At 36.5% G+C, this 24,756-nt stretch overlaps 1 protein-coding gene across 10 annotated transcripts in view; it reads right to left on the bottom strand.

Annotated features, from left to right (window-relative positions):
• Window positions 1–24,756, bottom strand: part of PXDNL (peroxidasin like) — a 429,362-nt gene that overhangs the window by 331,083 nt on the left and 73,523 nt on the right. Inside the window, exon 1 of one of the 10 annotated variants that reach the window (XM_077876973.1) lies at window positions 3,710–3,855. The exons of the other annotated variants lie outside the window; for them this stretch is intronic. The gene's annotated coding sequence lies outside the window, so the exon portion shown is untranslated. Of the gene's footprint in view, window positions 1–3,709; window positions 3,856–24,756 lie in introns of those variants that run through there. 10 annotated transcript variants of the gene reach the window in all.

The raw sequence follows: 24,756 nt of genomic DNA, 5'->3' as shown, positions 1-24,756 counted from the left end.
GTTGCAAGTTTGTCATGAAGCTCCAGAATTATTGAAAAGAAATAATACATAATGGTTTCTGGATTCTAGATTTATTCTACACTCCTCGTAGATTTGTCAATTTATGTTTGTCAAGTGATTTTGTTCTAACAGAACAGTGATTTGTTTCACAATTTCCAAATGGTAGCCTAGACCAGTGTTTATAAAAGTATTACACATATATAGGAGATATAATTCTATAATGCGTCAACAAAAAATATTGTAGCTGTGTAATTTTCCTTGCATATTTAACCATCTTTACCTTACTTAATTTTCCTTTTTATGTGGCATTTATTAAGATATAAAGCATGTTTCTTTGCTATATTTCTCATTTATTTTCTCTATCCCTTGGCTAAAATGCAAATCTATGAGGGTAAGAACTTTTTTCTTTTTAGTTCACTGATCTATCAACAAGCACCAGAACCATGCCTTGGACACGGTATTCATTTAATAAGTGTTTGCTGAATAAGCATTTAGACATTGATGACATGTATCAAAATTAATATAAATAAAATAGCTGACTTTAGGCCCTATAAGAAAATTATAATGCCTTTAGCTCCTATAGTCTAAGAAAAAATAATTTGCTTTAGATGGTAACCCTTAGCTATAGAACACATGTTCCATACAGATAAATCTAGATTAAACAACATGCTCAGATTTTTAGAGGGGAAATGGCAGCAGAGTAGGAGGGCCCTAAGCTTCCCTTATCCCACAAATACAACTAGATAACTATCAAATCATCCTAAATACTCCAGAAATCAATCTGAAGACTGTCAGGACACACTCTACAACTAAAGGTAGAGAAGAGACTGTATCGAAGCAGGTAGGAAGTACGAAGATGTGGTTTGGAGAGAAATGGATTGTCACCAACACAGCGGGGAGGAGCCTCAGGCCCAGAGAAGGGCAAGACAGACTAGCACATAGGGGAACACAAACAGAGAAGACAAATCCACTAGCAATTAACTAGTAAAGTGAGAGGGCTGAATTTCATGAGTTCTTAGAACCAGTAAGGCTTAAAGCCTGGAGTTCTAAAGGTCAGTAGGCTTGCCTTAGGAGTGCTTGGAGGCATTAGGGCTGCTCTTGGAGAGAAGGTAGGCAAACAACCGGAAGAGGAAACAGCAATCTGAAGAGCACGTGGGCCACATAGTGGGGAGGTTATCCGCTCATCTCTGAGCGTGTCCCATAGAGGTAGTATTCACAGAAAGACCCCTCCAGGAACAATGGAACTGACCAGCACTATTTCCATCCCCCACCCCTCAGCATAACACAGGACCACCTGTGGGAATCAGCACAGTGCTTACTTGTGCTACCTAACTTGCTTTCACCAAGCTCCTCCCCACACCTGCACTCCAGTGGAACCAGTCTTCCCAGTTACTTGCCTGAGTCCCAGCACAGCAGGCTCCCTCCCACAGAAGACTGAACCAAGCCCCTGCCTACACTGCATCTCTTGACCTGGGACTTTTGCAGGGCCCCAGATCCAGTGGCAGTGATGACAGGTCTCATTTCACAAGCAGACCAGAGCACAACTAGTTAAATTGTGTGGTATTCGGGTCAGGGACCAAACCCTGCCCACAACAAAGAGAACCTCTGCAGATGTCTGGCTTGAAGTATAAAGCAGCCAGTACACAACAGAGTGCATGCAGCACACACTGGAGATATTCCCTGAAGAGCCAGACCCTGCAAAACAGGGGACGCTACACTGCAGGGCACTACAGGATTTCTTTTCACAATCCCATTATCCTCAAAAACAGAAGACCATAGTTGACTTTCCTAATATACAGCAACAGGCACACAGACTTAGATAAAATGAGAAGACAGAGGAATCTGCCCCAAATGAAAGAACAGGATGAGGCCATGGCCAGAGATCAAAGTGAAACAGATATAAGTAACATGCCTGATAAAGAATTTAAAGTAATTATCATAAAGATATTCACTTGAGAAAAGAGCAGAAGGCATCATTGAGATCCTTAATACTGAGATAAGGAATTAACAAAGCAGAAGTAAAGGGCTCAAAAAATGAAGTGAGAAATGTGCTTGATGAATGAACAGCAGGAGGGAAGAAGCAAAGGAATGAATTAGTGACCCGGAGGACAAACTAATGGAAAGTAATCAATTCAAACAAAAGAGAGAAAAAAGAATTATGCAATATATCATAGGGAGCAACAAGACACAGGGAACTCAGGGACTCCATTAAATGTAATAACATTCATACTACAGGAATCCCAGAAAGAGAGAGAGAAAAGGGGCAGAAAATTCATTTCAAGAAATAATAGCTGGAAAATTCCCTAATTTGGGGAAAGAAATAGATATCTAGATTCAAGAGGCATAGAGGACTTCCTACAAAATCAACAAAAGCAGAACCACACCAAGACATATTAAAATTAAAGTGGCAAATGTAGTGATAAAAAAAATTTAAAGCAGCAAGACAGTTACATACAAGGGAAATCCCATAAGGTTATCAGTGTACCACCAGATTTTTCAGCAGAAACCTTACAAGCCAGAAGAAACTGGCACGTTATATTCAAAGTGCTGAACAGGAAAAATCTGCAGCCAAGAATACTCTATCAAGCAAGGTTATCATTCAGAATAGAAGGAGAGATACAGTGTTTCCCAAACAAAAACTAAAGGAGTTCATGACCACTAAAACAGCTCAGCAGGAAATATTATAGGGGTCTCTGAATGGAAAGGAAAGTAAAAATGAATATTTCTGTTAAAAATCAGTCAAGGAGGGGATCCCTGGGTGGCTCAGCAGTTTGGTGCCTACCTTAGGCCCACGGCATGATCCTGGAGTCCCAGGATCGAGTCCCACATCGGGCTCCCTGCATGGAGCCTGCTTCTCCCTCTGCCTGTGTCTCTGCCTCTCTCTCTGTGTGTGTCTCTCATGAATAAATAAATAAAATTTTTAAAAATAAATCAGTCAAGGAACTCAAAAAATAAAAGGACATAAAATATGACACTATCTACCTAAAACATGGGGTAAAGAATGGGTTCAAGCTTAAATGACATGCTCAGGAAATTATATAATCTTGTTTGTTGAATTCTGGCTGTTAAAAAAAACTCCTTTCAATCCTGTTTTTGAAGTTTTTCTAATACCTTATGATTAGTGGGCAATAAAATATAACATTTCTTTAATTATTCACAATTTTGCAGGGTTTCAGAGCATTAATTCTGAACATTATTTCACATTATGCAACAAGAAATTGTAAAAAGAAAAAGTGTGGAAGAATGAGCTAAAAGGATACTGACTATAATTAAATCCCTAATCTGATTTAATTTTAAGCTCATTTTTATCTTTTTTCCTAATATGTGAATGATAAAAATTCTGCTTAACTAATATTTAGGGTTCAAATACATGTTGATTTTTCTAAATGCCTTCATATGGAAAACATGACCTCAAACCAGTATACATCTCTTATCCTTAGGAAATCTAATTAGATAGATTTCCTTAAACTTTACCAAGTGTTTATAATATCAGCTTGCAGCTATGCAAAGGCATAACTACTCTAGGCTAAACACAAAAACGGCTTCACATGAAATACTGCCACAAGGCATTTCTTATCTCAGGTTTGATATGCCTGTGTTTTTGTGTGTGTGTGTGTGTGTGTTAGTTTGTTTTTAATGAATACATTTTAAATTCCTAGAGCAGTCTTATCAAAAGCAGCAGCTGGCTCAGTGAGGAGTAATGACGTACCTGGCATCCAAACAAAGACACCTGAGGGTGAAAAGAACACCTTTAACATCACTCTGGGACAGCAGCCTTGCAGTTCACCCTGAGTCCATGACAAGACCAGTTCACATGGCCCCATTCTTTGCAATCAGTTCACATCCACTAAACTGAAGATAGAAGAACCATTGGTATATGAATACTGAGAACCAATTGTTTAGGCATGAAAAATTCATCAAGTGTAAACCAACATGCTGAAGGGCCTGTTTAGTAAAATGGGCTTTATCCTTTTGTTATCAAAGTAGGAAAAAAACACAATGAAAAAATAAAGTGCTTGCCATGAAAACGCACACATCTTTTTGAGGACTTACTTGTGATATAAGAAGAGCTGATTAACAAAATCTGAGTTTACCATTGTGAACTATTTATCTTAATTAGGATTGAGATGTCTTCCCTAAGTGTATTAGGCATCAGATCCAAGCAAAATAGTTGCTTGTTTTTTTTAAATAAAAGTAGACAATTAAAAAAAAACTTACCATTTCTCTGTATGATTCTAATTCTTTATACAATTGTTTGCAAAATCCATATAATAAAAATGTAAATTGTTTTGTGGGAGCTTTCAATGAAGAAAATTGCAAAAATAACAAGATCCAGTAATCACCCAAAATGATTTTTAAAGCTATTCAGAATAGATAGCACATTGATTCCAGTCCCTTGTTAAGATTAGAATATTTTAACCAGTAAAATTAAGTCATCCCTAATGACTATTATATAAATTGGTCACATTTTGTCAAATGTTATCCCCGAGGCCTCATATTTTTGATTTAGCAAATATATCCCCCGTACTTTCCTTGTGCGTTTAGATTCTCTCTTCTGCACAGAATGATTGCCTATCATTGACTACATTGCACTGTTAATGAATCCAAGACATCATTTCCCTGATATAGTAATATTGCTGTGCAATTATCACCCAGCATTATCATCTTACAGCGCTGAGTGGATCTCATTCGCATTCTATTACCGTAGGCTGTTGACCATCTGAATATATTTATAGTGAACAGATACTTCAGTCATTCTGGAAAGCTGTCTATGCTTTTTTAAGGGCTCAAGGGCGGGGGAAAGGCTTTTCTGAATGTAATACTGAGGAAAACATTCGAGTTTAAATATTGAAGTTGTTAAATATTGAGATCCTATTACCGCAACAATACAATTCTGAAAGCAAATACTGAAATCCTACTACCACATTAATAGAATGCTGCAAGCATCTGGAAATCTAGAAGGATTCAAGAGAGAATTGTCCAGGGAAGAGAATAGTCCAGAGAGGGAGATAAATTGAAATGTGTGGGGAAAAAAATGATAAAATAAGGTATTTCTTCCAATGTATCATTTTGCAAAAGAAAATGAATCTTCTGAATGGACAAGAGAAATAAATTTCCAGTCAGACTCTTTTCCCTTTCTATTATGTGTTGTTTTCCCACTCAACTTACAAATTAAAAAGCTGCAACTTCACTTCCCTGTTTCAAGGAAACAGAAAGAAAGCATCAATGAAGTGTTAATATTCTTCCTTCACGTAGGGAAGAAATCATAAGTGTCATAAAGAAAGCATATTCAACTTCTCCTGAGGCAAAATTAAACCACTTTTAGGTTTTCACTACACAAATAACATAGGGCAAGTGATATTTGCTGACACCTTTGCTATTTTTCTAAATTCTTTCTGAGATTTCTGTTGCTTCTTAAAAGATGAATACTAAATGTAAACATGGCAGCATAATAAAAACTTGACACGCTGCCTGGAAAGGAAGGATTCTTTTCTAGATTTTTCTATCCTATATCATAATGATCTGATGCCAATAAACTCAGTGATATTTTGATTTTGAAAACCAAACTAACTCTTTGGTTACTTATACTCCTTTGGTATTTTCCCACGAAAATAGGGCCATGGCCCTTCACCACCCACCTCATGCTTATTGCTTTGGGCTCTCTGGGCCAGCACTCAAGGTGTGGTTTATTTTTTCTCCTCATGTCACTTACATTTATTTTTCCCGTATTGTCACCTTGTTATCAACAAACTCTTTTTTAAATTCATTAACTTGAGTACCCTGCTTTACTTCAGTGATGCCATCTCATTCTGATATCTATAAAATTATATGATCAGGCTGCTGTCATCATAAAAATTGTAAATAAAGGACACCTGAGTGGCTCAGTGGTTGAGTGTATGCGTTTGGCTCAGGTCATGATCACGGGGTCCTGGGATCGAGTCCCACATCGGGCTCCCTGCAAGAATCCCGTTTCTCTCTCTGCCTATGTCTCTGCCTTTCTATCTCTCATGAATAAACAAATAAAATCTTTTTTTTAATGTAAATAAAATGTTTTTAAATTAAATGGTCTTAAGATGAGGCATTTGGTGGTAGTAGAGAGGAGATGAACTTCCAGGAAGTTGGCTTTACAAAGGAGATGCCTCCCTAACATATTCATATAGGATAAGAACACAGTAGGAGGAAGCCCCAAAAGATGTTTGTTTGCTTGCTTGCTTGTTTTCCAATTTTGTGAATGAGGGAATTGAAGGTGTCAAGAGATTAGACTTAAGTGTCACATCTAATTAGTGGAAAGGGAAGAGAAGTCCCATGTCACCTGCAGTACTCCTGAATCCTAGATTTTGGCCACATCCCTCAAGAAATACAGAACTGTTCAGGTCTAACTAGGATAGGAAACTATTTAGCCCATAGAAAAGGAGCCAAGTTAGCATGTTTATCTTTTTTAAGTATTAGCAAATGTTTTCTTTGGCTAATCTCTCCTACTTTACAAATCATTAGTGTCTCTGAATAAATAAGAACCTTAAGAAACCATCAGTATTCATAACATGCATATCTTCAACTTTCTGAACATTTGCTAGTGGCATAGCCAATATTTTCATGTATCTCTTAATGTAAGAACATTAGGTTTTATTAAAGATAATTTGTTTATTCTTTACTTTTTTATAGAAATGAGAATCTATAAAGAGGAAAGGAGAGAAAATGAGTGGGAAATATCAGAGAGGGTGACAAACATGAGAGACTTCTAACTCTGGGAAACAAACAAGGGGTAGTGGAAGGGGAGTTGGGCAGGGGGATGGGGTGACTGGGTGATGGGCACTGAGGGGGGCACTTGACGGGAAGAGCACTGGGTGTTATACTATATGTTGGCAAATCGAATTCCAATAAAAAAATACAAAAAAATTAAAAAAAAAAGACATGAGAATCTAGTTGATGAATGTGATGGTTTTTCTTCCATGTCTAGATACTAGTATCTGATTTCACTCTCAAACACACACACATATACTTCCTCATTATCTTCCAAGCCAGTCACTTGATCCAGAGATAACTTACAACAACCTAAATTTATTTCCCTTACCATCATTATTATTATTATTGTCACTTAACTCTGTTGAGCTAAGACTCACTAAATGTGGTATGAGATATATTGTAATGGTTAACAGCATGGACTTTGGTGTAAGATGAGTCATTTATAAAGAATGTTAGAAGGGAATGTGGGCTTCACAAACAGATCTTGAACAAGTTAATTTTATGACCTTCAGTTTTATTATTCCTATGGAAAAAAATAAAAATATCTAGATTTTTGTGCATATTAGGGATAATGTATATAGAATACCCATCTCATTTCCTAGAGCACAGAAATCAATAAAAGTAGTTACTTTTTTATTCAACCGAACTATTGCTTCACAATTTGACAAAGGTACCATTAAGATTACTTGAAGCCTCCAGATGGGGCTTCATTGCTACCATAGTTCGTTTGGTTGCTGAGTGTCCTGTCTGGCCCTAAGTCTCATTTCCCCTACTATTCAACCATGAATGTGGGTCCTTCCTATGGCTTGGTGCCTCAACTCTCCACCTTCTAATAAAACAATCTAGTTTTGTCTCATTGACATATTTTGAATATGCCTCCATGACTCAGCAGGCATCTGGATTCCAGGCCAGAGTTCTAAGACACAGACAACATCTGTGAATCTAGAGTATCTCAAGTGCACTGCCTATTATATAAGCCTATGAGCGCTGCAATCAAATAGGGAAGGAAAGATATTCCCGTGAATTAAAATGTGGCGAGGTGCTCTATCCTTAGGAAGAGTCTTTTGTAGGCATGTATTTTATATGCTCCTTTATCCTAGAAGGGATTTAAGTTAGCTTACAGCAACACGTAAAAGACATTCACACTAATTAGCTTGATTGTGGTAGTCATTTCACAATGTATATATATCAAAACATCACATCTACACCTTAAATATGTACAATATGTATTTCTCAATAACACTTGAACAAAGCTGGAAATATATTTCTATGAATTATAAAATGAGGGCAAAAGGAAAAAAAAACTGTGGATGCAGTCAAGAGCAAGGCTAAAAATCTGTACAACATAATTATGTACTAATAGGCCACACATTTGGATCAAATCTTGCTAGCAGCCAATTAGTAAAGAGAGATAATCCATCATTACCAGTAACCATAATAAAAGCTACAGTGTATTGTTTGTTGAGTGCCATACGTGGTAAGTTGTTTACATGAATAAAATTGTTTACTCTTCTCAATGATACTGAGACAAGTATTATTTTATAGCTGTTTTGGATGACAAAACTGAAGAGCCAAGAGAATGTCTTACCTGCCCAAAAACATTCTAGTCACCTGTGAAGCTAGGGATGTGAATCAACTCTGACTGACCTCACCAAACACAACTGTAATGACTACACTACACAGCAGAGAAAAATGAAAAAAAGCTTTTGAATGTCATTTACTAATACGTGACCATGAAGATGACTGACTTCTCCCATTCTTAGTTTCTTCAAATAGAATAGCTACCTCATTGACATCCGATGACAGAACTTAATAAAAGAGAAACAACATGGTGTGTATGGATAACGGAGCCTACAAGCATTAGAATATGAACCAGTTTATTCTCCCTCCAAAGATCCTAATGAAGTACAGTTGACCCTTTAACAACATGGGAGTTAGGGGCACTGACCCCTCCATAGTAAAAAATGCACATATAACTTTTGACTCTCCAAAAACTTAACTGCTAATAGTCTACTGTTGACTGGAAGCCTCATTGATAACAAGAACAGTCGATTAACACATATTTTGTAGGTTATATGCATAGTATGCTGTATTCTTATAATAAAATAAACTGGAGAAAAGAAAATGCTATGAAGAAAAATATAAGGATCATAAGAAAATACATTTATAGTACTATACCATATTTACTGAAAAAAAAAACATATAAATGGACATGCTCAATTCAAATCCATGTTGTTCAAGGATCTACTGTATAAGGGAGAAGTGTTTCCAGTCACATTCGTGGACAAAGTCAGGTGACAAGTCAGGCGGAGGTAGCACACCTTGCATCGGAACACACCTCTCTGTTATAAATCTCAGTGGTCTCCAATCCCAAGTTCTATCCACAGTAAGTTACTATACCTTGAAGTTCAATGGAAGTGTTTTGAAAAAACGTGCTATTTGGTCTATTTGCAAGAAGCTTGGCAATACAGAAATTTAAATTCAAGAGTTTGATTTTACCAACGTTCATAGATACTGATGCCCTGGTATGGTCACTCCACCACAGGCCATCCTGGCACTTACTGATCTGCACATCGTGACAAGTTACAGTCACACCCTGGACTGGCACTTCTTGAAATCCTGTAGTGAAACACTCATTTTGGGATCCAGAACATCATTCATTAATGTCAGGAACAAAATTCCACGTGGATACCTGCCTTCAAAACACTAAATTCCCATCTGGCAAGATCCTTATAAGCAAAGGAAAGTTTTAGGTTTAATGAAGCAATTTCCTTTAGGTACATGTTTCTCGACAGAAGTGCCTTGGAGTCATTACAGTTTTGTTGAAGAGAGCATTGCTACCTCTTCAAAATGGCAAAAAACCCCCCAAAAATGTATTCAAGTGCTCAAATGTATAAAATACACTTAAATAAAATGTATACAGAAATGCTCTTTTTCCTTTTGCTATTCCATGGAATGGGACTTTCAGTCTGACATAATAGTTAAAATGAGGTATACTTATCTAATTTGTCTTCATGCTATGCATTTTGATAAACTACTGCACGCATGCTGGGGGGGGCGGGGAATGCTAAACTGGGACGCCTGGGTGGCTCAGTGGTTAAACATCTGCCTTGAGCTCAGGGTGTGATCCCTGAATCCCAGGATCAAGTTTCGCATCCAACTCCCCAGAGGGAGCCTGCTTCTCCTTCTGCCTGTGTCTCTGACTCTCTCTGTGTGTCTCTCATGAAAAAATAAATCTAAAAAAAGGCTGAATCAGTAAGAGGCCAACATACCTTTAGTTAGGAAAAGACCCTATAAAAATAAGACATTTCAGAATAAAATGGTATAAAACCCTAAATGTGTGTGATGATTTTTTCCAGGTTATTTTTTGGACGTCTAATTCATATCACAGAAAATAAATGAAAATATGGAAAAGTATGAAAGCAGTAGGAGAAAAACTTTGGACAGACCCAATGGAAAGTAGGAAGTTGTTAAAGATGTAGCTTCTGAAACCATCAGGAAGAAAACAGAAAGCTTCCTCATGCTCTTCAAAGGACACAAGGAGAAGAGACAGAGAAGGTTTGTAAAAAGCAAAGTTCTAATCACTACCCATATTTACACTATTTATATAAGGGCTCTTTCTTTCTCTTTGTATTTCTTTCTTTCCCTTCTTTCTTTATTTCTTTCCTAGTATATCACTTTGGAATGGCTTTGGCTGCAAATAACAGAAAATCAGAATCAGGCTCAAACACTTACATTCCACAAAAAGACCAGCAAAGACTGTCCAGGGCTGCTGTAGCATTCAGCAGTATCACCACGGACAACCTTTTGTTTTAACATTCTTAGCAGGTGGCCTTAGACTCATGAAGATAAAATGTTTTGTTTTGTTTTTTCTTATCATCAGAAATGAGAAAGAAAGGACCTACCAGCTGAATTTGTCTGTGGAGCCAGCACGGAGGCACCTTCTTTTAGTGAGAGACTAGGGTCGAGGAAAGCCAATGTCACTGGCTACATTGAACACTAAGCCAAGGAGATGTAAGTTATCTGAACTCAACTGCATACTTTCTTGCACTGGATTTTTTTTTTTCTTTTCAAAAAATATGGCAGCCACCCACAGGAAACCAAGAATACCACCATAGCTAAAATGTAAAAGTTTGCCTTTACGTGTATTTTCATATATTGTCCTGAAAGGGCAGTTTTCACTTGCTTGACAGTCACATTTGCTTCAATTATATTTTCTAGCAGAATTATTTTTTTTAAAGTCTATTATAATACATCTTTTCATGTGCTATAAAACTCACAGATTTAGACATCTGTTTGAAATACCTCATTTTACAATTTTCATTGTGACAACTCATATGGTGCCCCAAGGACTACAGGTTTCTACTTCTTTGTAAATATATTTGGAAATTATTATACTGATTATCTGCATGAGCTCCTCCGTCAATTTTCTAACTCTAGAAGCTAGAGGTTTTTAATTCTTCAGGATCCTGAACTTGTCATTACTATTAAAATGTTCATAGACTAAAGATAAACTTTATCTGAGTTTAGAGCAAAGTTTATTAAGAAGGAAATTACTCTTAAAATGCATGACATTTTTTCTTTGTGTCTGAATTAACTTTTAATATTAATACTCAGTAATTTTTATTATATTTTGAAAATATCTTTATAAAGGGGAATTTTAATTCATTTCTGCTTTCCTAAGCTTACTGTCAGTTATTATTTGTAAATCATGTATTACTTTTAAATTAGGTTTATTTTGCATAATCAGGATGTTACTTATATGAAACACATGTGAAAAAAAATATGCTTTTCTGAGAATTTATACATAATACTTTATTTTTATGAACCAAAAATTCAGATCCTGACATTTAATAAATATTTTGGGTATTTTGTGAGCACAATAATCCCTAAATTAAAGTACAATTAACTTAGCCGTTATCAAAAATTGAGTGTACCTTTCACTTACTGGCTAGTTATTTTGATGAAACAGTTAGGACTGAATAGCAAACATCACCCTTGTAACTGAATAAGGTACATATTCAAACAGGATGATATTTGTCACAGTACTTTTTCTCCTTGCTGCCAGCTCCCTACTGGTCCTAAATAATTTCATACTAAAGGTCCCGTGAACATGCAGATAAGAACAATCATTCAATGTTGCCAAATAAACAAAGACTCTCACAAACAAAGGGCAAATATTATTTTCTTCCCAAAGCTTGTCCCAGCATGGCCCCAGGATGTCTATGTACTAAAGGAAGCTTCTGGATGGTGATAGGCAGAGAGCCAAGGCTAATTAATATCTCAGAGGCCACAAAGCCAGATAAGACTCCAGCAGAACCCCTAGACTGTGCCAATGTTGCTGGGTAGATAGTTGCCCTGAAGCAAAGACCTTCCACCCAGCGTTGTACTACAATTTGTAGACTCTCTGAATGGCAGACGAGTCCCTCAAGTTTTACCAAGCCCTGAAAATGAGCGCAGAACACAAATACTAAAACAACTCTTCACATTCAAGAATTCACTTCTATAGCTGTGATATTGTAATTTATAATAAGAAATATGTATTTAGCCTTTGTCCTATTCCTAGCACACAGCTCCTTTGGAATTTTTTAAGCGATAAAAGCAATGGGAGAATTTTTTTGTTAAAAGATTTGGTGTTTTGTCCTCAAATAGTTCCAGGTCCAGTAACAGTTCCACAGTGATAAAGCAGAAAAAAATGTCTTGCTATTTATAACGAACCCCTTTCAAGCATACCTAAGTTTATGGATGACTTGGAAATTACCTCAGAATGAGGTTAGTTGCCAGGGGAGCCAGCCATGCAATCAGAGGGTTGGAACTTTCAGTTCTACCCCTTCCGCCCACCACCATCCTCCACCCATGTCCAGGGAGGGGAGATGGGCTAGAAGTTGAATTAATCACCAATGGCCAATGATTTAATCAATCTGCCTATGTAATGAAGCCTCCAAAAAAAAAAAAAAAACCCAAAACAAGAGAGTTCAAAGAATTTCTGGGTTGATGAATACATGGAGATCCTGGGAGGGTGGTACCCCTGCACAGGTCATGGAAGCTCTATGTTCCCCATACCGTGCCCTGCCCATCTCTTCTGTTCACCTGTTTCTAAGTTATATCCTTTTATAACAAACTGGTAATCTAGTAAACTGTTTTCCTGAGTTCTATGAGCTGTTTAGGCAAAGTAATCAAATCCCAGATGGGGATTGTGGGAGTCTCTATTTTATAGCTAGTCGGTCAGAAACACAGGTGACAACCTGGACTTGCATTGTTGTCTGAAGAGGGTGTGACAGGCAGTCCTGTGGTACTGAGCCCTAACCTGTGGATCTGACACTCCAGGTAAATCCTGCCAGTACTGAATTGACCTATAGGACACCCAGTTGTGTCGCAGAAAGGCTTCGTGTAAGAAACTAGTCTCCCCCCCCACTTTTTTTTTTTAAAGATTGTACTTATTTATTCATGAGAGACACACAGAGAGAGGCAGAGACATAGGCAGAGAGAGAAGCAGGCTCCCTGCGGGGAGCCCGATGCAGGACTCAATCCCAGGACCCCAGGATCACAACCTGAGCCAAAGGCAGATGCTCAACCAGTGAATTCAAATCCAGACTCTTTAATTCACTATTCCTAATTTCTTTATGCCTCACAGATATCCTGAACAAAATAATATCAACAACAATAACAATAAAAAGGAAAACAAAACAAAACAAAAAGATGCAGATACTACCTTCCCAGAACTTAAGATCTAGCAGGTAAAACTGACAATTAATGACTCTGCTAAGGTGATCTCAGTTTCAGAACCACTCAGGTGATAGTAGAAACAGCCTCTGAAGCAACTAACCTGCCCAGAATCCCAGAGAAGGATTCCTTGAGGCCCAAAATGGAAGGGAAATACATCGAGGAAAGAAACTCAGTATACGCAGTGTCTCAGTCACAGGAGATCCAAATGGGCTCATTAACAGTATGGCTGATGTGGGGAGGTAGCCCATGGCAGGTGGGGATGGAGAGGCATGCAGCACCCAGTCAACAAGACCCATGAACCATGTCTGAACATTTTCCTGAGGACAAGAGGAAGCCACTGAAAACATTAAACAGGGAAGTGGCATAATCAGAGCTTTTTATTTTTTTACAGAAAGTTTAGTTTACTTTTGACAACTAGAGAAATAAATTGGAAAAAATAAATCAGTAACAGGGAGTCAGGCAGGATCCACTTGGAATAACAGGAAAACTAAAATAATAGCAGTGAGGGGCCATGTGGTGACAAGGTGTGAGTTTAATGATTGAACCGAATATATGTATGTGTGTGTCTTGGGGAAAGAGGGTCCAGAAAAGGAAAGAGGAAAGTACCTAATAGGAAGGTATTCTCTTAGCCTATTACTGGATGGTGGGGCTACTCCCCTAGCTGTGAGAAATCACTGAAAGGAGCAGAATTGGAAGAAAGCATGTAAAACTGCTGTTTTGGTTTGGGATTTGTCGAGTATGTTATCTAAGCAAAGGTGAACAGGGACAGTTGAATATATTTGACTAGAGTTCAGATGAGAATCTGGAGCTGGAGATGGCTATTTGGGGAAACTTCAGGGCAAAGCTATTGTTAAGGAGATAGAGAAGGGTGTCCAGAGCTCCTGGAGAACAGAGATCCCACCTGTTTGCTTCTTCATCATGCTCTCACGTCACTGGACAATGCATGTCACAACACAGACATTTGTTCTACGAAGTAGTTAATAGCATACGATACTGCAGAAGGCAAGAGGAAAGCACATCTCTAGAAGAACATTTTCAATAGAACCTGAAGTTATGTTTACCTATGGAGGGTGCATCTGCCCTTTGAAAGTAGGCCACTTGTCAAGACTGCCACTTCTTAGGTGGTAAAACGGCAGGGTGAGCACCAGCAATAGCCACAGTAGACAGAGGTGAGAAGAAGCCCAGAGAAGACAGGAAAACTTCCTCAGAAAGTTCATAACTCCTTGTCTAACCTTTTCAGCACCTTGGGATTCCCCATCCTAACCTTGTGGGTGCTGTCAGTTCTTCACCTTTCTCTACAATTGAGTAGAATGCACATATTTTTCAGTTCATCTCCCATCCAGCTCCTTCTCCAGGAATCACTCACAAGTGCTTATCTCACCAAGAAACCAGACTTCTCTAACTCTTTCAGGCTTTACCTGTTTTCTTTGGACTTAGCATAAACTGTTTATTACTTATTTCTGGATATTTGGTGTCTTTTCTGTTCAACTATATAATAAAGTCCTGAAGACAAAGACTGTTTAATGGCTTTGCTGGGTCCACTATACTTACAGCAATGCCTTGAAAATATCAAGCTTCCCATAAATGCTTGTTGGAGAATCACCTGCACTGTCCTCATCCTCACTGTGTTATGCAAATCATTCACAGACAGAATAAGATAGATGCCACATTAGGCAAGTCATCAACGTGTATAACTTTCTCATCAGCAAGAAATAGCAGAGTTAAAAAACTATATTATTATTAGTAATATTTGAAGTGAAGAGAGAAAACTATACTAAACATATTGAAAATCCTAATTGAATTGTTTTTATATGCATTTTTCTAACACTGCTTATTTTATTGTTTTATGATAAACCTAGCTATAAAATTAAAGTCACTTTTCCCGAATATGAGATTTCATGAACATATTCAAGGGCAAAATGTTCTCTTTTCCTCCCAGGTGCTGTGTGCTGTGCCCCATCACTAAGGTGAACACTCTATACCTCTGGCGCCTGAAGTGCCATGCTCCATTAGCTGCTGAGTTGTCATCATATCAGTATTACCAAGTGTTCCAGGCATGAATTATAAGTCTTAGTAGAGAGGGGACAACTGAAGAACATTTTGACTGGGGATAGTGTCCAGTTTCATTTAATAATACATTTTATAATTTTTTGGTTTTTTATGAGTGTGGACAGTAAATACTCAAACATAACTAAATAGTCAACAAACAAATATTCAAAGATAGGTAAAGCATAGATCATCTTGGTTGATTTTATTGGCTTTTTAAAAAATGTGCTTCATCAGATTTCAATGGGATCACTGATCATTTAAACAATTTTGGCACTGAGATGTTAGCTCAGTCAGTCACTAACGATGTAGCATTAACTAAATCACTTCAAATGCTTGAGCCCCAGCTTTCTGTAAAATAAGGATTGTTGAAACTTATCTTCAATCTCTTGAAATTCTAGCTCTGGTTTTGTGACCTAAACATTACAGAAAGGAATGCAGGATTTTGATACTCTGCATCTCAGTTGTAACTCTAATTTCATCACAATCAAATCAATCCTGTATTAGTCCATTTCTCCTACTAAAAGGAGCTTCAAGGTGAGCTCCATTATCCCTATAGCCCAAGGTAAAGTGAACAGCTCTTGTACCTTTGGGCTACAGTCTCTTAATGAGTGGAGTACCTATGCTCCTCTAGCTCAAGGTCTGGTGAGCCTCAGAAAAATGGGGTTCATTTAAGTGCCCACATTTCTGCCTCACCTCCCACTCTATGCCTCTTTGCTTTCAGGGAAACCACCTGTGACCAGGAAAAGGCACGTGTGAACCTGCAAAGAGAGACAGAAAGTAAGGAAGACAGGTCTTCACGCCTGTACATAAGGCTTTTTTAGTAATCATTGTTCTTTAACCCACTCTTTAACTCAGACTAGGTTATAAGGTAACAGATTCATAGAATATAAAACAATATGTAAAACAACAGAAGACTTTAGATAAACAAAACTTGAACTGATTCACAAGCTTTATGAATTTGGTATGAATTCTTCTGTTTTCATAACACTGAGCCATTGAAAGAAACTGCCATTTAAAAAAATAGTCAACTCTATTGAAAAGTTTGATTTCATTCACCACCCTTTTGTAATATTCGATTTGAAATAAGTTACAAGACAATACTAGACTCTTAGACCCAGACAAGACTTCCTAGGATTATTAAAGATTTTTGGCTCTTTTCCTATAGTTTAAACAGTACTCCATTACTTTCATGAATGAGAGAAGAACCATTACCCTTGCCTAGTCTTCCTCCATCCAAGAAAGTTAAGCTCACTTTGAATTAGAGTCTAACTAGTCCATTTACACTTATAAAATGATCTCAATATAATACTTTTTTTTTTTTTTTTAGAGAAAGAGAGCATGAGAGGGAGTTGGCAGGGGGAGGAAGAGAGAGAATTCCAAGCAGGCTCCATGTCCAGCACAGAGCCCAAGGCAGGGCTTGATCCCACAATACCACGATCATGACCTAGGCCAACACCAAGAGTCAGACACTCAACTGACTGAGTCACCCAGGTGCCCCTCTATAGCACAAATTAAAAGAAATATTTTACATCAAGAAAGAAATGGTTCCTGAAATGCTACAAAACAAGCATATAATAAGTACAGACTAGGAATAAGACAGTCTGCCTAAGAATCCCAAATGCTGATCCCAAACGCTTTACAGTGTTGCTTTTACCAAAGAACATGGCACTTTGTTCTGTTTCTTTGTTTTCAATTCATGAACCATTTTAAAAATGAACACACTAAAATTGAACTGAGTACAAACATAAAAACTGCTCCTACCTACTGGTACACAGTAGGCATCCATAAGCTTTTGTAGCATATCCCACTATAACAATAAATAGGTTAATATGAAACATTCTCAATAATGCATAATACTTTGAAAATACTTTTCTTCATGGCAATGCTAGTGTTTAAAATTGTCTGCTATTGCAGGATCACTTATAAAAATAAAAATCCAAGGATTTATTTCGGGAATATAAAGAAAGGAGAGAGAAAATAAAAGTCAAATTTTGATCTCTTAAATTTTACATATTTATTCTATTTCTTAAAATGTTTTTTAAATATTTTAGACAGTGTTTCTAGCAGATTCATTATTAGTAACAAATTCCAAATAGTAACTCAGCAAAAATTAAATATTTGTTTTGTCCTACTTTTAGATCAGAATAAGTCTTTCACAAATGACACATATGTCCATACAAACTTCCCATAACTGCACAATATGAAGCACAACAAGCTTCTATAATCACTGATTTTATATGTTCATCTACAGTCTGTAAATATGGTAAGACTAATTTTATGAACACCAAACACAGGAGAAAAATAGTACTAAATTCCAAGTATTATTTTGTTTCCCTTTTTTAATCTTCAACTATTTTCTGAAAAGAAAAAAAATAAGTATTTAAACAGTAAATACACATTATAAACAAAACCCACTTCTAGAATTTAAACTGAGCTTATATATTTCATTTTTTTTCTTAGATTTGTGGCAAAGATCAAGTCTAAGAACACATGTAATCAGAACATAGACCTGCCACATGGCCCTGTAGAAAGAATTCTTCTCTAGCTATTTTATTACAATACAAAGGAAGGAAACTCAGTTCAGTGCTACCCAACTGGTATTCTAATTCATCATTCATCCATTTGTATAAAACCATAATTAGGTCACATTGACACTAACAGTTTTACTGATACAAATGCCTGACATAAGGCTTTCATCTAGGTTTTTGCTAATCAAAGAGCTGTTTTCTTATGTGAGTTTATCATACTTATAATTGTTTTACAGACAGTTAAAAGTTGAAAATAATCTCACAAATTATCATTTAAGGCATGTGGGAAGCCTTAGAAATCATTTAAAGCTGGAGAAATAAAATTTCTCCAGGAATAGTCCTGTAGGTCCCAGTGGTATCTCTGAGTGGTCTAGAAGGCACCCCACTTCTTCAAAGGCGGTTCAAAGGTTCAAAGCACATGTATATCATGAACCAAAAGAAAAGGAAATAACCAAAAAATAGTTTTTCTTCAAAGAATTATGTAATTTCATATGTACATGTATCTGTGCAAATTTTCCCCTTTATATTTTATAATGTCACACTCAATTTACAGTGAATGTCCATTTATTTCTGCAAAAACACTTACTGTAAGCCTAGATACTGGGCATTGTGATAAGGGAGAGAAAAAGAACATGATTCCCAAATATTCCAACTTTCTTAAAACACATATAATGGTGGACAAGTACAGATAATAAGAGAAGCAAATTAATAGCTATACAAAACAATATCAGGCATTGGAAAGTGCTAGGAATACACCTACAGAGAAGACCCAACAATAATGTGGATGTGACAACCATTGACAAGAGATGGCCATGGATGATGATTGACCTCCATCCAGGGTGACAAAGAGAAGGGAATGTCAGAAATAGTTCATTAAGAAGAAGACAATATAGGAGTCCTTCTAGCAAAAAGGAGCCAGCATTTTGAAAATTAGAAGTTTGGCATTTCCAAGCAGTGATTTAGTAACCTGAGGCAAAGGATAAGTTGGATTCTAGAAGAAGAGAGAGCAGGAGGGAGATAAGGGATAGAGTTGAGGGGTAGGCCAAATCAGACAGTGCCCCTAGACCATGAAGGCCATGTGAATTTTACTCTAAGCCCCACAGGAAGCTACCTTGAGAGTTTTATGCAAGGGAGCGATTTAATCCAATTTCTATGTAAAAAAAGATCCTTGGGGATGCCTGGGTGGCTCAGCAGTTGAGCATCTGCCTTTGGCTCAGGGCATGATCCTGGAGTCCCAGGATCGAGTCCCACATCAGGCTTCCTGCAGCATGGGGCCTGCTTCTCCCTCTGCTTATGTCTCTGCCTCTCTCTGTGTGTCTCTCATGAATAAATAAATAAAATCTTTAAAAATTAATTAATTAATTAATTAATTAAAAAAGATCCTTGGCTATCAGTGGTATTTTACTTGACCCTTGAAAAAGATCTATGATACAGTCATCTAAAATATTTTACCTTGGTTAAAAAGAAAACTACAGGCACAAGCTGGGGTCACTTTTTCCCCAGGATAGCAAACCAAGACTTAATTGCAGTCTCAACTGCAATTTCTCCAGGAGTGAAATTTTAAGCCAATCAATCTAGAATTTTCTGGTCAGCAACGATGAGGTAGTCTGTCACATGGGCCCTTTCCATCCCCCAAAGGCATATGAGGCCATCTGCATAGTAAGACTCCCTGCCCTTACCCATAAGACCTTGCCTGAAACAATCTTTTCATTTCTTTTGCTCATAGCAACTTTCCTCACCCTCTTTCCTATAAAAGTCTTCCATTTTGTACAACTCCTCAGAGATCCCCTCTACTTGCTAGATACAATGCTACCAGGTTCATGATTTGCTAATAAAGCCAATTAGATCTTCAGATTTAGTCAGGTGAATTTTTGTTCTTCACCTTATGTAAATCATATCAGATATAAATTTACAGATTTTGTATTTGATAACATCTTCAAAATGTACTATCAATCTTAGTAGAAGTGGGGGTAACTGGTTAAGAAATGACCTTAGTGAGGGGAGATTAGGGACATATATAAAAGCCATGCATTGCACTCTATAATAAACATGTTTGTAGAACAATTTTCAATGGAGGGACACCTAATTAATTAAAAATAAACTTCCCTGTGCAAGCAAAAAAGCTTTATCAGTCTTCCTTTAAAAGCCAACACAATCGCAGACGACATGATTGTCTGTGTAGAAAATCTGAAATAATTGACAAAATGACTCCTGGTACTAATAATCAATTACAAAAAAATTTCAGGATACAAAGTTATTAGACAGAAGTCAATCAATTTCCTATATACTAACAATGAACAAGTGGAACTTGAAATTTAAAACAATACCATTTACATTAGCACCCTCAAAATTAAATTCTCGGGTTTAAGTCTAACAAAACATAAATAAGATCTATATAAGAAAATTATAAAATTCTGATGAAAGAAATTAAAGACTAAATAAATAGAGAGCTATTCCACAGTTATGCATTGAAAGACTCAAAATTGTCCAGATGTAAATTTTTCCCAATGTGATTCAACACAATCTCAATCAAAATCCTAGCAAGTTATTTTGGGGATGTTGACAAACTAATTCTAATCACATAGAGAGGCAAAAGACCCAGAATAAACACAATACACTGAAGGGGAAAACAAAGTCACAAAACTGACACTGCCAAACTTCAAAGCTGTTATAAGTAGTTTATTATAATAAAGATAGTGTGGTATTGGTGAAAGAATAGATAAATATATAAATGGAGCAGAGTAAAAAGCTTAATTATAGACCCACAAATTTACAGTCAACTGTTCTTTGACAAAGGAGCAAAGGCATACAATAAAGGCAATGCAATACAATACAATAAAGAAAATACAGTCTTTTCAACAAATGGTGCTGAAACAACTGGGTATCTACATAAGAAGAAAGAAAGAATGGGAGAAAGGAAGAAGGAAGGAGGGAAGGAAGGAAGGAAGGAAGGAAGGAAGGAAGGAAGGAAGGAAGGGAGGAATCTATACACAGACTTTACATCCTTCACCAAAATTAGCTCAAAATGGTTCATAGACCTAGATGTAAAAAGAAAAACTATAAAATTCCTAGAAAATAACATAGGAAAAAGAGAACTTTAGATTGGTGAAAACTGGGATCCCTGGGTGGCGCAGCGGTTCGGCGCCTGCCTTTGGCCCAGGGAGCGATCCTGGAGACCCGGGATCGAATCCCACGTCGGGCTCCCGGTGCATGGAGCCTGCTTCTCCCTCTGCCTGTGTCTCTGCCTCTCTCTCTCTCTCTCTCTCTCTGTGTGTGACTATCATAAATAAATAAAAATTAAAAAAAATATATAGATTGGTGAAAACTTCTTAGATATGATACCAAAAACATGACACATGAAAGAAAGAACTGATAAGCTATACTTAAAAAAAATTAAAAACTTGCTCTGCAAAAGACACTGCCAAGAGATTGAGAAGAAAAACCACAGACTGAGATAAAATATTTGCAAAACTCATATCTAATTAAGAACTGCTATTCAAAACACATGAAGAATTCTTAAACCCTAACAATAGGAAAACAAATAATCCAATTAAGAACTGGGCAAAAGACCTAAAAAAACACCTCACCAAAGAAGTATATAGATGGCAACTAAGCATATGAAAAGATGCTGAACGTATATGTCATTTGGGAATTGCAAGTTAAAACAGTGAGATACCATGACATACCTACTGAATGTCCAGAATCCAGGACACTGACAATATTGAATTCTGGGGCAACAGGAACTCTTTTTCATTGCTGGTGAGAATGTAAATGGCACAGCCAGTTTGGAAAGATAGTTTGGCATTTCTTGCAAAAGTGAACATTCTCACTATATGACCCAACAGCTGCACTCAAATGACTTGAAAAAATATCCACACGATAACCTGCACAAAGATTTACACCAGGTTTATTAATAATTGCCAAAACTTGTAAACAAACTGTCCTTTGGTAGAGAAATGGATAAATCATGGTAAATGCAATCCATGGAATATTAAAAAAGAAATGAGCTATCAAGCCATGAAAAGACACGGAGGAAACCTAAATGCTTATTTCAGAGTTAAAGAGGCCAATCTGAAAAGGCTACATACTATATGACATTCTGGAAAAGGTAAGACTATCGAGCCAGTAAAAAGATCAGTAGTTGCCAGGAGTTAGAGAGAGAAGGGAGGGATGAATAGGTGAAGAGCACAAAGGATTTTTAGGACAGTGAAATAGTCTGTATGATACTATAGTGTTGGATACATCCCATTATACATTTTTCTAAACCCACAGAATGTACAACACCAAGAGTTGAACTCTAATGTAAACTATGGACCTTGAATGAAAATAATGTGTCAATATAGGTTCATGGATTATAACAAATGTACCATTCTGGAAGAGGTTGTTGGTCAGGGGAAAGGCTGATAGTTGAGGAAGTTGTGGAGTGGGCAGGGAATATATAGTCACTCTGTATTTTCCACTCAATTTTGCTATGAACCTAAAACTGCTCTAAAATATAAACACAAATATATTTATAATATCTAAATACTTTATATTTAGAAAATATAAAATATCAAATAACCTTTTCTGGATTTTACTTATTTTTCTTTCCTTTATTACACATCACAAATTCCAGAATCCGTTTTTAATTCTAGAACATTTTGTGAATAAATTATTGCTTTATTTCTATGATATGGGTTTTATCAAGCCATAGTCCTTATTTTGGACTGAAAAAAGGAAAATCTCTCATCAGTCTATGAACAGTTGATCAGTTGTCTCCTAAGTACAACTGATTGTTTATATACTGCAAATACAAAGATGATTAAGATAAAATCTCTGACCCTAAGGGCCAACAGTCTAATGGAAGGAGACAAAAAGTAAATAATCATGATAAACTGTTTATATATAAATAAACACTGATGTGGGATCCCAGGGGTGCTTCAACAATTCACTGCTCTGTGTTCACTACAAGCATAGATGATGCCTTGTGACTATTTTTAGATGTTTGTTTCCTAATAGCTTTAGCGAGAGTCTGACTTCTGTTTGTATGTTTTATGCTGGAAATAGTGCCTGTCACATAGTAAGTACTCAGTAATTATCTGTGGCATGAACACAATACCCAGAAACAACTGCTTTGGAACCGAATCTGGAAGTAAATCTAAGGCCAAGGGGAAATGAGAAATCCTGAATTGGCCATGTTTGGTATTGTAAAACATATATCATTAGCATTCTGAAGAACATAGATAAGTAACATATTTTCTCCTTCCCTTCTCTCCTTTCTATCCCCAAAAGAAGCCTATAAAGTAATTTAAGACTATGGCTCCCACTTCATGCCAAAGGAGCTGATCCAGAATTGACAGATTTTGTTAAAATGTAATTGAAGGATGCTCAGCTGGGTAGATTTTATTTTTAGAAAATTAAAGCAAAAGTAAAAGATTTGCACACCATGTGTTTACCATGAATAGAAACCAAGGTTATTGGTGATTCACTTTCAGAAAAGGAGGGGACATGAAGAAGAAAGGAACAAAAGGGAGTGTAATACAAATAAAGGGAAAAATAAAAGAGGAGTTACAGGAAGATTTGCTTGGCTCGAAATGAATTTTAAGCAGCATACTTACAAACCAAGATTTCATTTTATGTTAATGAACATTTTGAATGCTTGTTTTGTGGTTAACACTAACACCCTTAACTGAAAGTATGTCTTTCAAGCTGTTGTCACCATATTAGCAAAGAGCTGCTAATTCCTTTCACTACATGAAATTTCACTGTCAATATATTACGGAGATTTGGTCAATGTGATAGCATCTTTCTGAGTTTCTTACTTTAAGACTTACAGCTCCAATAATTTTTTTTAAGTTTGTTAGAAAAGAATAGAGATAAACAATGAGTTCAGACTAACTGGTTTTTAAATCACTTACTAAAAATAATAATTAAAACTAAAGCAAAAATACAGGACATATCTGAAAATATTTTTTCAATACCCTAAATTCCTTTCCATGTGTAGCCTAGATAAATTAGACCAATTTAAGTCCCACTTATTTTTGCAAAATGATGGAAATAATTTGGTTATAATAGTTAGGGCCTGAAAAAAAGAGAGTCCAAGAGAGTGGTTGAATAATCTCTAACCCTTCAGGAATTTACAGCTCATCTACATCAAGACATAGTAATTGTATGATTATTTAACATCCTAATAGGAGAGAGATAAAAGACAGAGACAGTATAAATATGCCTCGAGCTTAGTAACTTCAAGTAAATATTCCTCTAAATATGAGGCAAAAATACTAGACAAAGCCATCTGGAATTTTCTAGGATGACACCTAATAAATCAAGTGTAGACAGCATTTTCTTCTCTGCTCTTTAAAACCTCCAAGGAAAATTAAAAGACAGTGTTAAGCATGGAGCCACTGAGATTAAAAATTTTATTACTTGACAAAATTAGCACTGCAGAAATCTGAGAACATGAAGGGTGAGTGCTCTGAACCTCCTAGAAATCTCACACACAAAACACTGAATTAGAATAATTATGATCAATTCTTCAATTTGACAGACTAAGATATATCTCTGAGAGACCAGATAGTTTACTGGTAAAGGTTATATATGACATGGTTATACATATAATATATATAATATAATATATAATATATACACATATATCATATATATTATTAATATAACATATTATCTAATATAATATATACTATTAATTATTTTGTAATATTGGATAATAAGA

Source organism: Canis aureus, chromosome 28 (assembly GCF_053574225.1).
Source record: "Canis aureus isolate CA01 chromosome 28, VMU_Caureus_v.1.0, whole genome shotgun sequence".
Classification (NCBI taxonomy): Eukaryota; Metazoa; Chordata; class Mammalia; order Carnivora; family Canidae; genus Canis; species Canis aureus.
This window is presented reverse-complemented; position numbering and strand designations above follow the sequence as displayed.